Raw genomic sequence first — 16,686 nt, forward strand, 5'->3', positions numbered from 1 at the left:
GCACAGGATAGAGTAGCATGGAGAGCTGCTTCAAACCAGTCTCAGGACTGAAGACCACAACAACAACAACATCGATATGACTCTCATGGATACCAGGATGCCATGTTATCACCATAATACTTGCGTCTGGCTGCGCTTGGCCCAGAAGATAGCGTTCCCGTAACACCTCGTCTGATGAGGCTGCAGTCACTCAAAAGTTAATAAATGCTACGGAAATTCGTATTAAATTTAAAAAGCGATTGGCTGCATATCATACAAACATAAATCCACAAACTTCCTGGCAGATTAAAACTGTGTGCCCGACCGAGACTCGAACTCGGGACCTTTGCCTTTCGCGGGCAAGTGCTCTACCAACTGAGCTACCGAAGCACGACTCACGCCCGGTACTCACAGCTTTACTTCTGCCAGTACCTCGCCTCCTACCTTCCAAACTTTACAGAAGCTCTCCTGCGAAACTTGCAGAACTAGCACTCCTGAAAGAAAGGATATTGCGGAGACATGGCTTAGCCACAGCCTGGGGGATGTTTCTCATTCTGGAAACATCCCCCAGGCTGTGGCTAAGCCATGTCTCCGCAATATCCTTTCTTTCAGGAGTGCTAGTTCTGCAAGTTTCGCAGGAGAGCTTCTGTAAAGTTTGGAAGGTAGGAGGCGAGGTACTGGCAGAAGTAAAGCTGTGAGTACCGGGCGTGAGTCGTGCTTCGGTAGCTCAGTTGGTAGAGCACTTGCCCGCGAAAGGCAAAGGTCCCGAGTTCGAGTCTCGGTCGGGCACACAGTTTTAATCTGCCAGGAAGTTTCATATCAGCGCACACTCCGCTGCAGAGTGAAAATCTCATTCTGGATAAATCCACAAATTTTAAATCAGAGTTGCAGTTCTTCATCCATAATTGATACTTGTAAACAGCGTTTTCCAATAAAAACAAAGATGGTCATCTTTTATGTTATCGGTGCTGATTCAGGTCTGCATAGACCTGGATAATCGGTAGTTTGTTGCACTAGTGTATCTTCGCAGAGCGCTACGCCCTGCAGGTTCCTCCCACAGCCTGCCATCCATCTGACAATCGTACCGCGACGAGACGTGTGTGTTGTAATCGGGAAGGCAGCCGTAACGAGTAGTTTTCCACGGTCGCGTCGCTGCGCTTCGCCCCTCGGCAGCCGCCGTCATGTAGAAAGTGGCTGGCAGGTTTGGGAACGCACTCCAAGGCCGTCTGCGGCCGCAGACGGGGTCAACAACCCAGTCACCGCGCCGCGCCGCCATGGCCGCCAGACGTCGGCCTCCCCGCTCCGATCTGTCTTGCAGCATTCGGCAGACCTCGGATACTCTCGGCTTACTTCGTGAAAATTCGTTCCTCTTCGGATTGCTTTGCGGCGTCCCCTTACTTCGGCTCAACATCTCGGCGGCTGGCCACCCCATGGGGGACGCTCCATTCACACGCTTTTGTTTTAAAATAGCTGTTTCGTTCTCAAACTTATATCCGTATTACACTGTAAAATAAGTCGGACAAAAATATTTTATAACAGACGTTAAGAATCGGAGTGTGGTCCTAACTTTTTATAAAATGAGCTGTTTTTTTGGCTCCGTATCTACAACGAAAACCGATTATCAGGGTTAATGCGGAGCCGAGACTAACGGATAACAGAAAAACACGAATAATTTAAAATACATGTTTTGGAAATGGTTATCTACTGTATTTTTAGAAAACTTGCTACAAATCACATTTGAAAAACCTCTGCATTATTTACGCGTTACTCGACGGAAACTGAAAATTTACCTACGACATTACACTTTTCAATACGCTGTACTTGTTTTTAGTTCACTTTTGGGAAATGATCGTCCAGCGTTTGCTTCTGTTTTCTTTTATCGTGGCCACGGTTCTCACTTCCTGGAGAATAAGTCAAATGAATTTTGTGCTGTAAACGCAAGTCGATCACCGCATTTCAGTGCGTCTGTGTGTTTGATAACGATTTCCGCGATCGCGTACTCTCTCAGTGGACAGAACATTTTGTTCAGCCGAGGCCCGCGAATAGGCAGGCCGTGGCGCTTACGTCACAGCACGTGACACTGCAGGTCTTTAAAGCGTACCAGCAGTCGTCTACGGCAGGGAGCGACTAACTATTTCAGATGAATTTAATAATTCTTGACTGCGCGTTTAAACGCATGCAGGTTCTCGATAGAAGATGGTAAAGTTAAGACCTTTAGTGGGTACGTTTTCAATTACTTACTTATTTCCCGTGGGCCCTGCACAGAGTCGAGCGACCGCGAGGTGTGGCGGACAAGACATCGTGAAAGAGCAGAATGAGGCGCACCGCGGAACTCAAGGGCTCCGAACGTGGTCAGGTGATTGGGTGTCACTTGTGCCATACGTCTGTACGCGAGATTTCCACACTCCAAAAATCCCTAGGTCCACTGTTTCCGATGTGAAAGTGAAGTGGAAACTTGAAGGGACACGTATAGCACAAAAGCTTACAGGCCGACCTCGTCTGTTGACTGGCAGAGACCGGCGACAGTTGAAGAGGGTCGTAATGTGTAAAAGGCAGACATCTATCCAGACCAACACACAGGATTCACTGCAAGTACTATGACAGTTAGGCGGGAGGCGAGAAAACTTGGATTTCATGGTCGAGTGGCTGCTCATGGCACACATCACGCCGGTAACTGCCAAACGACGCCTCACTTGGTGTAAGGAACGTAAACATTGGACTACTGAAGAGTGGAAAAACGTTGTGAGGAGTGACGAATCACGGTTCACAGTTTGGCGATCAGGTCGCAGCGTGTGGGTATGACGAATGTCCGGTGAACGTCATCTGATAGGGTGTGTAGTGACAACAGTAAAATTCGGAGGTATGGAGCAATTCGGGGATGGCGATTGCATCTTTAAACACGATCGAGCACTTGTTCATAATGCACGGGCTGTAGCGGAATGGTTATATGACAAAAATATCCCTGTAATGGACTGGCCTGCACAGAATCCTGACCTGAATCCTACAGAAAACTTTTGGGATGTTTTGGAACACCGACCGTGCCAGGCCTCACCGACCGAAAGCGATACCTCTCCTCAGTCAAGAACGGGCTGCCGTTCCCCAAGAAACCTTCCAATACCTGACTGAACGTATGCCTGCGAGAGTGGAAGATGTCATGAAGGCTAAGGGTGGGCGAACACCGTACTGAATTCCAGCATTATCGTTGGAGGGCGCCACGAATTTGTAAGTCATTTTCAGTCAGGTGTCCGGATACTTTTAGTCACATATTGTATCTGCAGCACTTAGCTGCTCAAACCCCGATTCATGGGTATTTAACCACTCGCGGACGTTTACGTTATGTACGTCTTAACGACAAGAAGTTCGTTTTCTAAACGAAACTATTTCTTCTTATTACACTGAAGCGCCAAAGAAACTGGTATAGGCATACGTATTCAAATACAGAAAAATGTAAACAGCCATAATACGGTGCTGCGATCGGCTATATAAGACAACAAGTGTCTGGCACAATTGTTAGATGGGTCACTGCTGCTACAATGGCGGGTTATCAAGATTTAAGTGAGTTTGAATGTGGTATTATAGTCGGCGCACGCGTGATAGGACACAGAAATTCCGAGTTAGCGATGAAGTGGGGATTTTCCCGTACGCCGACTTCACCAGTGTACCGTGAATATCAGGAATCTAGTAAAACAACAAATCTCCGGCATCGCTACGACAGGGGAAAAGATCGTGCAAGAACCGGACCAACGATAACTGAAGAGAATCTTTCAACGTGACAAGTGCAACCCTTCCGCAAATTGCTGCAGATTTCAATGCTGGCCCATCAGTGAGTGTCAGCGTGCGAACCATTCAACGAAACATCATCGATATGGGCATTCGGAGCCGAAGGCCCATTCGTGTACCCTTGATGACTGCACGACACAGAGCTTTACGCCTCGTCTGGTCCGTGAACACCGACTTGGGACCGCTGATGACTGGAAACATGTTTCCTGGTCGGACGAGTCTCGTTTCAAATTGTATCGAGTACGTGTACGGGTATGGAGACAACTTTATGAACCAATGGACCCTGTACGTGAGCAGGGGACTGTTCAAACTGGTGAAGACTGCGTAACGGTGTTGGGTGTGTGCTGTTGGAGTGCTGTGGGATCCCTGATACATCTAGATACGACTCTGACACGTGACGCATACGTAAGCATCTTGTCTGATGACCTGCATCCATTCATGTTCATTGTGCATTCCGCCGGTCCTGGGCAACTCCAGCAGGACAATGCGGCACCCCACACGTCCAGAACTGATACAGCGGGGCTCTTGGAACACTCTTCTGAGTTTAAACACTTCCGCTGGCCACCAGACTCCTCAGCAGTGAACATTTTTGAATATATCTGGGATGCCTTGCAACGTGCTGTTCAGAAGAGATCTACACCCCCTCGTACTCTTACCGGTTTATGGACAGCCCTGCAGGATTCATGGTGTCACTTCCCTCCAGCACTGCTTCAGACATTAGTCGAGTTCCTGTCACGTCATGCTGCAACACTTCTGCGTGCCCGCACGAACCCTCCCTGTTATTAGGCAGGTGTACTGGTATCTTTGGCTCTTCAGTGTATAAACACAATGCGCAGACAATACGCAAGTTAGATGATGCGTTTCAGGACTATATGATGAACGTTGTATTCTGTTTTCTTCGCTCCATCTTACTTGCTGATCTTATTAAGTTTCGCTCGTCGTATGATTAGTCAACCTCTTGCTCACATTAGACTCCTTCTGCACTGCTGCTATACATTTCGCTTATGATCATTACTCACATTCGACAAGATCGTAATCAGGAAATTCGTCAAAGCGATGTGAATAAGACTGACGTTTCTTCAATTCTGTGTATCCATTTCTACATCTATTATTATTGTTGACCTGCCCGTATAGCTGAGCGCATTGAAACGCCGCTTTCATGATTCGAGGAATCGAGCCTGCCACGCACTGGATTGACTTTGCCTGTCGAATACACGACGAGGGCTGGTAAACCGGCCATCCTGCATGTGCTTTTAGGCTGTTTCCCACATCCAACTAGGTCAATATCGGCCGAGTGCTCACGTCTAGCCGCAAATATACGCTACGCAAACATCTACAAACCGTTCTCACTGTGGAACATAGATTAACTCTTGACTCAGACAGACGTGGTATACAGGTTTTCGCGACTGGCCACCATCTTCGCCTCATATACGAGTAACAAGGTGCTCAAACAGTGTAAGAAACGGGAAGAAAATCTGTTGTTATTACGCACGGCTCAGTATTTTGCTCGTGGTCATGTTGACTTACTAAAGATGTTTGGTTAGACGTAAGAGATGGTCTGGAGCCCCTAATCTTATTATGTAAAGTAAATGCACGAATAAATAAATTTGAGAAAGCTCTTTTACAGTGTAATAACAGCCTTAACAAGCATCATTTGAAGCAAGAAGGCTCTCTACCGCTTAACGCAATTTGATTATTTGTTACATTAATGAATTCATTGTAAATATGATTGTTAATACAGCTCAATATCATGCATTTCAGAATGAGTGTAAATAATTACATGTACTAGCAGTTAAACAGTTGTTATGTTTCTAAATGTCATTTTTGTTACAGGCTTTCCATTGCGGGCGAATCAACTGTGTTTTGGTAAGTCTACAATATTGACTGTCCAAACTAGATTTCCTTTACGATATCTTATTTGTTACAAACGTCGTCAAAAGAAACATTGGTGAGACATGGTTTATTACCATCCTGCTGTTTATAGGTTTTACGTATACGTACGTAAACTACAAACCACCGTGAGGCGCATAGGAGAGTAATTTTACTTCTGCTAATTACTACTTACATCGTGAACGAAGTTCGGAAAGAATGACAGCTTAAACCACTGTGTGCGCGCAGTAATTAGTATAATCGCGGTTTCTACGAGAGAATAACGCGTTAAGTATCAACTGTTAGCATGTACAGTGAAAATGTCTAAACGTGGATTGTCACCCTCCTGATTAGTCACAGAGGTGCAAAAACGGAAATAATATGATATGCTTCCCTCATCCATAATTATTGAATGTCGTTACTTTAAAAATTTTACGAGGTACTGTTGAAATAAAATCGCGTAAGTCTGTCCAAGCAATGGAACTCTTGAAAGCTTACAGGCGTATTAGAGCATTAGAGTCGTGCACACCATAAAATGAAATACCCGATTCATACAGTTTCTTACAGTAATTTCACACTGGCAAAAGCTGCATTTGCAAGTGGACACTTCCAGAAAGTTCCATTAATCACAACATTGAGCAGATAATTAATAAAAAGCTTTCCTTTCTTTCGAATACCTTCAATAGGTATGCCTTTCGTGGTTTGATTGTTTTACAGGCAGTATGTTGGTTTCTGGACAGCAAATACAAATTATGAGCAAAGTGGAAAAGTTCTTAGACATCAGCCAAAAACGAGAAAACCTACGTGTACACATTACTGGTTACACCTAATTCGTATTTAATGTCCGAGGGACACCAGTAGCACAGTAGCTGTTCCTTTTGTTTGCATTTACATGGGCGTATCAATTCTGAGCGCCAAGACCTCCATTGATTTTTCATTTCAGTGTCCAACCAGTCATGCGTTATGACCTACCTAGTTCATATAAAGCAGTACATTGTGATTACAGAATTCTCGAGTATTATATACATAAAGATGCGCGTTAACAGTATACGATACCAGCAGCAAAAAAGTTCAAGTAAACACGGATCCTCAAACGAGCTGTTGGCGAGGTAACTGCAAATGTGTGGTTGCGAGCCGGCACTGACTTCAGGTTCAAAATGGTTCAAATGACTCTAAGCACTATGGAATTTAACATCTGATGTCATCAGTCCCCTAGACTTAGAACTACTTAAACCTAACTAACCTAAGGACATCATACACATAATGCCCGAGGCAGGATTCGAACCTGCGACCGTAGCAGCCGCGTGGTTCCGGACTAGTGCGCCTAGAACCGCTGGGCCACAAGGGCCGGCACTGACTTCAGGATGAAACATGGATCCAGCTGGTACATATGAACAGGGTGACACAGAAAAAATGGGAACATTTCTACACTACAATACAACACAACTTTGCCATTTACGAAACACTGATGACATTTATTATTTTTTAAAAATTACGTCCTTTAGATGCAGTCCTCCTGTGCGAGTACATTTTGAGATTCCTCATTGACCGCTGCAACATCTCAGCTGGGATACTGTGAATTGCATCCCGAATTCTCTGTTCTAACTCATCCAGGATTCTTGGTCGAGTCGTGCAGACTTTGCTATTGAGGTAGCCCCACAGGAAAAAAATCACAAACGGATAAATCTGGCGATCGAGAGCGGCAGGGAATGTTACCGAATCGTGAGATCACACGGTTGCCAAACAATTCTCAAGCATATGCCAGTGATTTCCGTGCAGTGTCTGATGTGGCTCCGCCCTGTAAAACCAGACTTCTTGAACGTTTGGAAACTTGTTCAATGCAGGTGTAACGAAAGTTCATAACTTCTCCACGTAACGATCGGCAATGACAGTTATTGTTTTTGCCTCAAAAAAATGGTTCAAATGGCTCTGAGCACTATGGGACTTAACTTCTGAGGTCATCAGTCCCCTAGAACTTAGAACTACTTAAACCTAACTAACCTAAGGACATCACACACATCCATGCCCGAGGCAGGATTCGAACCTGCGACCGTAGCGGTCGTGCGCTTCCAGACTGTAGCGCCTAGCACCGGCAAGTTGTTTTTCCCTGTTCATGTGCGAAAAAAATACGGTCCCATAATACCATGTGATGAAACACCACACCATACTGTCACTTTACTAGCGTGTGAACGTCATTAGGATTTGTGTTTCCCAGTAACGGTAGTTCTGTTTATTCACATAACCTGTGAGATGAAAATGTGCCTCATCTAACATATACATCATGTTTAGGAATTCATCGTCATTTGCTTATTTTTGTTATCATTTGTTGACAGAATCCTAATCGTAGCCGGTAATCATTGTCCTTCAATTGCACCTTCTGTAGTTTGTACGTATGAAATTTTAAATCAGGGTGAAGAATTCTGCGAACACTCTCCCGGGACATTCCAGCCACTGCTGCTTGCTTACGAATCGAACGCCGAGGGCCCCGTAAGACAGACTCGCGTACGACATCAATGTTCGCTGGAGAACGCACACTTCTTGGTTGTCCTGTTGGTTTCTTCTTGAGGGCAGATCCAGTGTTTTCAAAGTTATTAATCCAACATTTTATCGTGTGTTTCGACTGAACGGCATCATGACGTTCTAAATTATAAAGAAGTCGAAACTCCCTCTGCGCCGCTACCGAACTATCATTGTTTTTATAAAACATTTTTATGGCTAGCGCACGCTGTTGTCTGTTCCACTGATCCATGATTACTGGAATGGCGGGCTGTTTATTCGCTGTCACGAGCCCGCAGTGCTGCCACCTGCCCATGGCTGCCACTACTGATTTCAAACATTCCCGTTATTCTGTGGCACCCTGTATTAGGAATGTAAGCTTTTGTATTAAATCCAGCATTAAATCGGCCTTAAATTTAACTAATTGCCCCTGGTTGGCGAACGTGCTCCATGCATGACGGGGCATGGGCACATTCTTTTGCTCATGTAAGGCAACTAACGCAACAATATCGCCATGAATGGATAAGTCGAGTAGCGTCTTGGCCTCAGGCGTCATCTGACCTCAATACTCTGGATTTTTCTGCCTGCGGCCATCTCAAAAGTGGAATGTATAACACTTCCGTTGATAAAGTTGAACTGGAGCTGTGAATTTTACACTGTTGTCAAAATTTACGTGATGATTCCGAGGTGCTTGAAATAATTCGTTACTCACTGCAGACAATAGTGCAGTACAGGTATTTCATGCGAGTGCAACACATTAAACATCACCTCTAACAGGACTACCATTAACTACAAAAATTTGAACCGATTTCCACTAGTCTGCAAAATATAAGTGGTGCGCTTCAGAAACCCTTTAGAAAAACATGGTTTTTAGCAGGTATTAGCGCTTAAAATCCGAACGGTGCACATAAAAACTGAGCAATAATTTTATCCCAGTTGAAATCTTTAGCAGAAGGAATTAACGATTCGCACAGTTTGCCTGGACGCCAGCACCGGTGCGTCCTTCAAACCTGGTTTAATATACTGTAACATAGGTGCATTAAGATAGACGTTCGAATGGCTAAACAAATGGCCACTGGTCGAGGCTAAATCAAAAACATTTTACTCCGTGCTCCTAGCTCAAATAGGAACCAAGCACCGAGACTCTCACAAACCGCGATTCTGCGTGCAGGCTTCTGAAACATGTTTGTTAGAGCACTTCCCAGCTATAAAGACACACTGCCCAGTCACATTAATGTGACCACAGCCTACGTTCGACGTCAACGTGAAGTATCCACTCACAGGCGGCAGGTGGCAGTATAGGGTATATAGCAGTCTCTCGGCACGGGGATGGGGAGGGGAGGGGGACAGTGCAATCGTCGTAGTACCGTGGTAACGGAGTGATTTATTTGACGTCAGAAAGCGCATGATCATTGGCTATCAGGCCAAGTGTGGAAGCATGATCATTGGCTATCAGGCCAAGTGTGGAAGCATTTCCGAAACGGCTAAGTTTGTAACTGTTCGCGTGCCGATGTGGGTAAATTATGCCGTGCATGAAAAAATGGCGCCATCCAAAATCGGCGCCAAGGCAACTGTGGTCCAAAACGGGCCATAAATGATGGGGGCGAATCACGGCTGCAAAGGTGTATGCGGCCGAGTAGACGTGCAGCTATTAAGCTACTCACCACCCAGATGAACCAAGGGGCTACTAACAGTGTCTACTCAACGACCGTTCAGCGAATATTGCTGCTTGTGGGCCTCTGCAGCAGGCGTCCCATCCATCTCCAACGTCGATCAGTTGTAGAATTTTGGAACACGTATTGTGTTCGAGTATAATGACTTTTCTGGAGACTAGAAATCTACTCTGTAGGAATCAGCATGGGTTTCGAAAAAGACGGTCAAGTGAAATCCAGCTCGCGCTATTCGTCCACGAGACTCAGTGGGCCATAGACACGGGTTCACATGTAGATGCCGTGTTTCTTGACTTCCGCAAGGCGTTCGATACAGTTCCCCAAAGTCGTTTAATGAACAAAGTAAGAGCATATGGACTATCAGACCAATTGTGCGATTGGATTGAGGAGTTCCTAGATAACAGGACGCAGCATGTTATTCTCAATGGAGAGAAGTCTTCCGAAGTAAGAGTGGTTTCAGGTGTGCCGCAGGGGAGTGTCATAGGACCGTTGCTATTCACAATATACATAAATGACCTGGTGGATGACATCGGAAGTTCACTGAGGATTTTTGCAGATGATGCTGTGGTGTATCGAGAGGTTGTAACAATGGAAAATTGTACTGAAATGCAGGAGGATCTGCAGCGAATTGACGCATGGTGCAGGGAATGGCAATTGAATCTCAATGTAGACAAGTGTAATGTGCTGCGAATACACAGAAAGATAGATCCTTTATCATTTAGCTACAAAATAGCAGGTCAGCAACTGGAAGCAGTTAATACCACAAATTATCTGGGAGTACGCATTAGGAGTGATTTAAAATGGAATGATCATATAATGTTGATCGTCGGTAAAGCAGATGCCAGACTGAGATTCATTGGAAGAATCCTAAGGAAATGCAATCCGAAAACAAAGGAAGTAGGTTACAGTACGCTTGTTCGCCCACTGCTTGAATACTGCTCAGCAGTGTGGGATCCGTACCAGATAGGGTTGATACAAGACATAGAGAAGATCCAACGGAGAGCAGCGCGCTTCGTTACAGGATCATTTAGTAATCGCGAAAGCGTTACGGAGATGATAGATAAACTCCAGTGGAAGACTCTGCAGGAGAGACGCTCAGTAGCTCGGTACGGGCTTTTGTCAAAGTTTCGAGAACATACCTTCACCGAAGAGTCAAGCAGTATATTGCTCCCTCCTACGTATATCTCGCGAAGAGACCATGAGGATAAAATCAGAGAGATTAGAGCCCACACAGAGGCATACCGACAATCCTTCTTTCGACGAACAATACGAGACTGGAATAGAAGGGAGAACCGATAGAGGTACTGAAGGTACCCTCCGCCACACACCGTCAGGTGGCTTGCGGAGTATGGATGTAGATGTAGATGTAGATGCACCTATGCTGAGTGCTGTTCATCGGTGGAGAAGGCTGGTATGTGCACGCCAGTACGTTCACTGAGTGGCGACATATGGCCCTTTCAGATGAATCCATCGAACAGATGGCCGTTAGCGTGTACGCTGTGCAACAGATGAGAACATACACCCCGCAACAAACGTCGGAAGTGTCCAGGCCGGAGGAGGGAGCGTTATGCTCTGGGGAATATTGTCGTGGCATTCCGTGGGTGATCTCGTCAGTCTGGAAGACACAACAGATCAAAAGTATGCATCTGTCCTTCATGTCCACTCCTGGGAGTGTTATGGTCCGGGAAATTCTGTCGAGGCATTCTGTGGGCGATCTCGTCAGTCTGGAAGGCACAACATATCAACACAAGTACGCATCTGTCCTTGGGGAACATGTTCACTCCTGGGAGTGTTATGGTCAGGGGAATACTGTCGTGGCATCCCTGGGTGATCTCGTCAGTCTGGAAGGCACAACAGATCGACTCAAGTATGTCCTTGAGGACCATGTCCACTCCTAGGAGCGTTATGGTCTGGGGAATACTGTCGTGGCATTCCGTGGGTGATCTCGTAAGTCTAGAAGGCACAACAAATCAATAATAGTATGCATCTGTTCTTGAGGACCATGTCCACTCCTAGGAGCGTTATGGTCTGGGGAATATTGCCGTGCCATTCCGTGGGTGATCTCGTCAGTCTGGAAGGCACAACAGATCAACACAAGTATGCATCTGTCCTTGAGGGCCATATCCCCTCCTAGGAGCGCTATGGTCTGGAGAATACTGTCGTGGCACTCCGTGGGTGATCTCGTCAGTCTGGAAGGCACAACAGATCAACACAAGTATGCATCTGTCCTTGAGAACCATGTCCACTCCTACATACAGTTTGTTTTTCCTCGGCAGGCTGGAATCTACCAGCAGGACAGTGCAATCTGTCACACAGCCCGCAATGTATGTGAGTGGTCGAAAGCGAACAAGGATGAGTTTACCGTACTCCATCGACCACCAAACTCCCCGGATTTAAACTGAATCGAGAATCTTTGGGGTCACCTCGGTCGGTCTGTCCGCGCCACGGATCCTCAACGGAGGAACCTAGCGCAGCTGACCACACTGGAGTCACCGCTGTCGGTACCTTCCAGAACTGTACTGACAGTTGATGTCTCGCAGCGGTCCGCTCTGCAAAGATGGTTATTCAGGATTTTGACAGGAGGTCATATTAACGTGACGATGAAATCGTTTATATTCGGCTTTAGCTTGTCATGTTAGTTCCCGTGTAAGAAACTGGTTGTAAGAGGTAATTCTTTAACGATAAATAAAAAATTTAATAAGTCGAGCCCTAAATCAAAATAAATTAGCAAGTTGATTTGTGAAACGATAGCCTTTTAAAAACCTCCTGTTTAATTTCGTAAAGAACGTCGGTTTTTAAAGCTTCATGCAATTTGTTATGTCGAACTGTCGCTTAAAAGACAACCATTTATTTTTTATTTGAATCACGTATTTCCATTATGTCTTGTAATCGTTAAGTCCATTAGCAGTTTATGAGCAAACTGAATTACCATATACATAAATCAACTGACTAGTCTGTTATTCAGACGAAGGAAGATTGTGTAAATATCGTCTACGACTCAGACGAAACACTATTGCTGTACTTCACTATTACACACTCGTATATTAGTTACGAAAACACAAGGTCTCCGCTGTTCGCTCACGAGTTACTGTAGCTTTTCGATCACAGCAAAAAGCTCTAACAAGAAGTTAGCTGACAGTAGATCCTTTGTATTTTTGTAAGAAAATAAGTAAAATGCTTAAGTAATGGTTAGAGTTAGCGCTAGTGAACTAGTTTAAAAAAATTATTCACGCAAGAAGTTTTTGCTGTTGTTTTTAGCTATTTCAGCTACAGCTGTTTATATTTTTATGCTTTACTAGTACTACCCTGGCAGTATCTCCTTTCTGACATGTTTTAGTTACTGTTATAGCCTGTCTCCTTTTTACATGTTTTTACACATTTTATAATTTTCAATGTTACCGCCTACTCAAGCCCTAGAAGTGATTTTGTCTTTTAAAATTAACCCTTATGCAGTTATTTTATGCATTTACATACGGATAGTTTGCGCTATCTACTTTTTAATGTATTTTTATTAATGGTCGCATCGATTGCTTTATGGAAGTGCTCTTCTTCTGAAATTTTTGTAGATCATATCACATCATCTTTATTTTTTATTTTAATATATTAATTCTTTAGTCTGCCTTATTTAGTAGCCTAATTTTTTAATTTGTATTATTTACATTTAATTAAAATTATTATTTCAGAATTGCTCATGCAAACCATCTGTGTTGTTTCCGCCACTAAGCGCCACGGAGCATTTAATCCACTGCTTAACTGTTTACATGCTTGACCTCTTCAACTGTTTGTCAATTTTTATTATACTGTGTTTGAATGCTTGCCTGCCTTTATGTGTGGATGTAAGGTGAGATTTGCACTTCTCATTTTACCTCTGCTATTGCACTTTTTCCGTGTTCTTTAAAAGTTTTCGTATTACTTCATATTTATTGTATAGGTACACGCTCTGTTTAGCACCATCTTGACGTATGCTTTCCTAACAGCACAACAGAAAATGTAAGTTTTCTTTCTGAAGGTTCGTAGATGCTACTTCGATATTTTTGTTTCGAGTTATGCGTGACAGGACCATACCTCTGGCTACTTATTTCTTCCTTTTCTGTTTGTAGAAAATCTGATGATGCCATAAAAAGGCGGAATGCATCATTAGACAATAATTATTTCAACCACGACTGTTTTTCCTCACAATAATTTTTATACGGTTGCTGTACCAACCAGCCTGATGGATGAGGAAATGTGTTACATAAAACGTTGTTTAAACACGTGTAATGCAACCGAAAACAAGACTATAGCAGCGTGACAAGTTGTATAATGTATGGTACATGTGAAACAACTGACAGGCTTCTGAAGGACAGTAAAAGAATCAAAAACGCGTTGAAGAAAGGATCTTAAGTCTGGGTAAAGCAAGAATAGTTTAATGCGTAAGGCGAAATCCCTCCAATTTCTCTTTGCAACCGCGCATTATAAGAAGGGCTAGAAAGATTAAGCTGTTATCAAAAGTGGTTCAAATGGCTCTAAGTCTATGGGACTTAATATCTGAGGTCAAATGGTTCAAATGGCTCTGAGCACTATGGGACTCAACTGCTGTGGTCATAAGTCCCCTAGAACTTAGAACTACTTAAACCTAACTAACCTAAGGACATCACACACATCCATGCCCGAGGCAGGATTCGAAACTGCGACCGCAGCGGTCGTGCGGTTCCAGACTGTAGCGCCTTTAACCGCTCGGCCACTCCGGCCGGCTATCTGAGGTCATCAGTCCCCGAGGCTTAGAACTATTTAAACCTAACTAACCTTAGGACATCACACACATCCATGCCCGAGGCATGATTCGAATCTGCGACCGTAGCAGCCCCGTGGTTCCGGTCTGAAGAGCCTAGAACCGCTTGATCTAAGCTGTTATCAACCTGAAGGTTGGTTTGAACACCACATTACATTATTGGGCATGGTCGTGCTAGAGGTAGCATGCCACTGCCATCCTGCGAAGTTCGAAGTGACTTGCCCAGCCACACATGCAAGGGGCTGGACAAACATATAGCAACACCGCGAGATGTACAGTCGTGGACGAAACGAGCGAGACCCCTGCCTTTTCGTTATGCTGATCCGCACAGCTTTTGCTACACAGCATAACAGGCAAGGCGACGAAGTGCTACCAACATACTATGCACAGATGTGAAATTGAAAAACCATCCGAAATTCGTCAGACTGTTTTCAATCATGCGTAAGACTATATTAATGCTGATTAGTGTGTTAACCGCAACACCTAAATGTAAGATATAAATGAGAGAAACGCTAATTAGTATGAACTGTACTAATAAAAATGAATTTCAGCTTATCGAGATAACATAACTGTTTTAGTAAGACAAGGTACACCAGATCGTTACGAATTAGCAAAATATGCGCATTCGGCCGCGAAACGGTCTGTGTCAACGTTCAGACCAGTCATACTGGATTACCGTTGCTGACCTACAATGAAAGTGTGCAAATTTAGCAATGCGTGAACATTCATAGCGAAATTCAGTTAAAAGTCATTCAGTGCCACACTTAAGTCAATTCAATTATTGACAGAAGCGGAAAGAGTAGGCAGTAACAAGTATGAAATTCTACAAGATTTTCATATCGATACCCACAGGGCGCCGGTACAGAATAAAGGCAGCAATAAAACGTATTGGGGTGCGAGAATTTCTTAAAATTCCTTTACTGATAGTCTATCTGCCTCCATCGAGATTATAACCGAAAACAAACCAGACCTCCCTTACAGTAGCAAACACCTTTCACTACGCGAGTAGACAACCCAGGCAAACAGCCCTCTGTTATTACCCCAGACTTGAATAAGCCGGCAATTTCGCAATGAAAATGGCAAAATGATCTGCATTTTCGGTTGCATAGAGCTTTCTGGACTCAGAAACATGAATTGTCTACCTTTATGTCACCGCTTATGTGACAATTATTCGGGACGTTTATGGAAATAACAAAAAACTGTTATTAGCGAGTATATTTAATAGGATAATTCTGCACCACTTCAGGAAATAAACGGCGAAGTAGCTGTCAAACGTATTCTACAATATTTCAAATTCTCCATTAGACGTGCCACAGCCTGAAAACGTTCATTAGCCGAAGTGTTCCTTAAGCTAGTTAGCAATGGGAATGCTCGCACGTCTAAAACGCGGTGGCATTAACAATGGGATCTGAATTACCACGTGGAATGGATTTTATTTGCATTCCTGTAAATGTGATTTGGATCAAAAGCGTAGCTACGATTAATATGCTGATGTATCGACTGCAACTGGAACATTTCGAATAAACAGTAGCGGAAATTATTATGTGGCCCTCATCTTCAGTAACTGTGATAGCTATTTTCGTTGTTATGATTTCGTCACGTAAATCGGTAAAAATGGAACCCTACTGGTCTCACTTTCTTGACCGCCTGTCTGTCCACCCAACCCCTAAAACCCGTTTACCTCGAGTACGGATGGACATAATAAGCAGAAATGTATCACACTTCCTGCGGTATACGGATCCCTTAGTGGTGTAAAAGTGAGCTATGCAACGCAATCTAAAGATACGGCCGTTTATGTAAAGAAAATTTACGCGAAAGGTCGCAAAATTGCTATATCAACTATGCGACCAAACTGCTTAGGTCATCAGTCCCCTAGACCTAGAACTACTTAAACCTACCTAACCTAACACACATCCATGCCCGAGGAAGAATTCGAACTGACGGCGCAAGGAGCCGCTCGGTCCGCCATATGAGGCAGTTGAGCGTACGGCTAACCCGCGCCGGCAAGCTGATAATATCATCTGGTGTTACTAAAAAGTTATTCACATCTGGTGAATGATTTTCTGCGCAGTTCATTTAAGAAAGAATAACTGAAATATATTTGATGTTACGGAAGAGGAA

Source organism: Schistocerca cancellata, chromosome 7, assembly GCF_023864275.1.
Source record: "Schistocerca cancellata isolate TAMUIC-IGC-003103 chromosome 7, iqSchCanc2.1, whole genome shotgun sequence".
Lineage (NCBI taxonomy): Eukaryota > Metazoa > Arthropoda > Insecta > Orthoptera > Acrididae > Schistocerca > Schistocerca cancellata.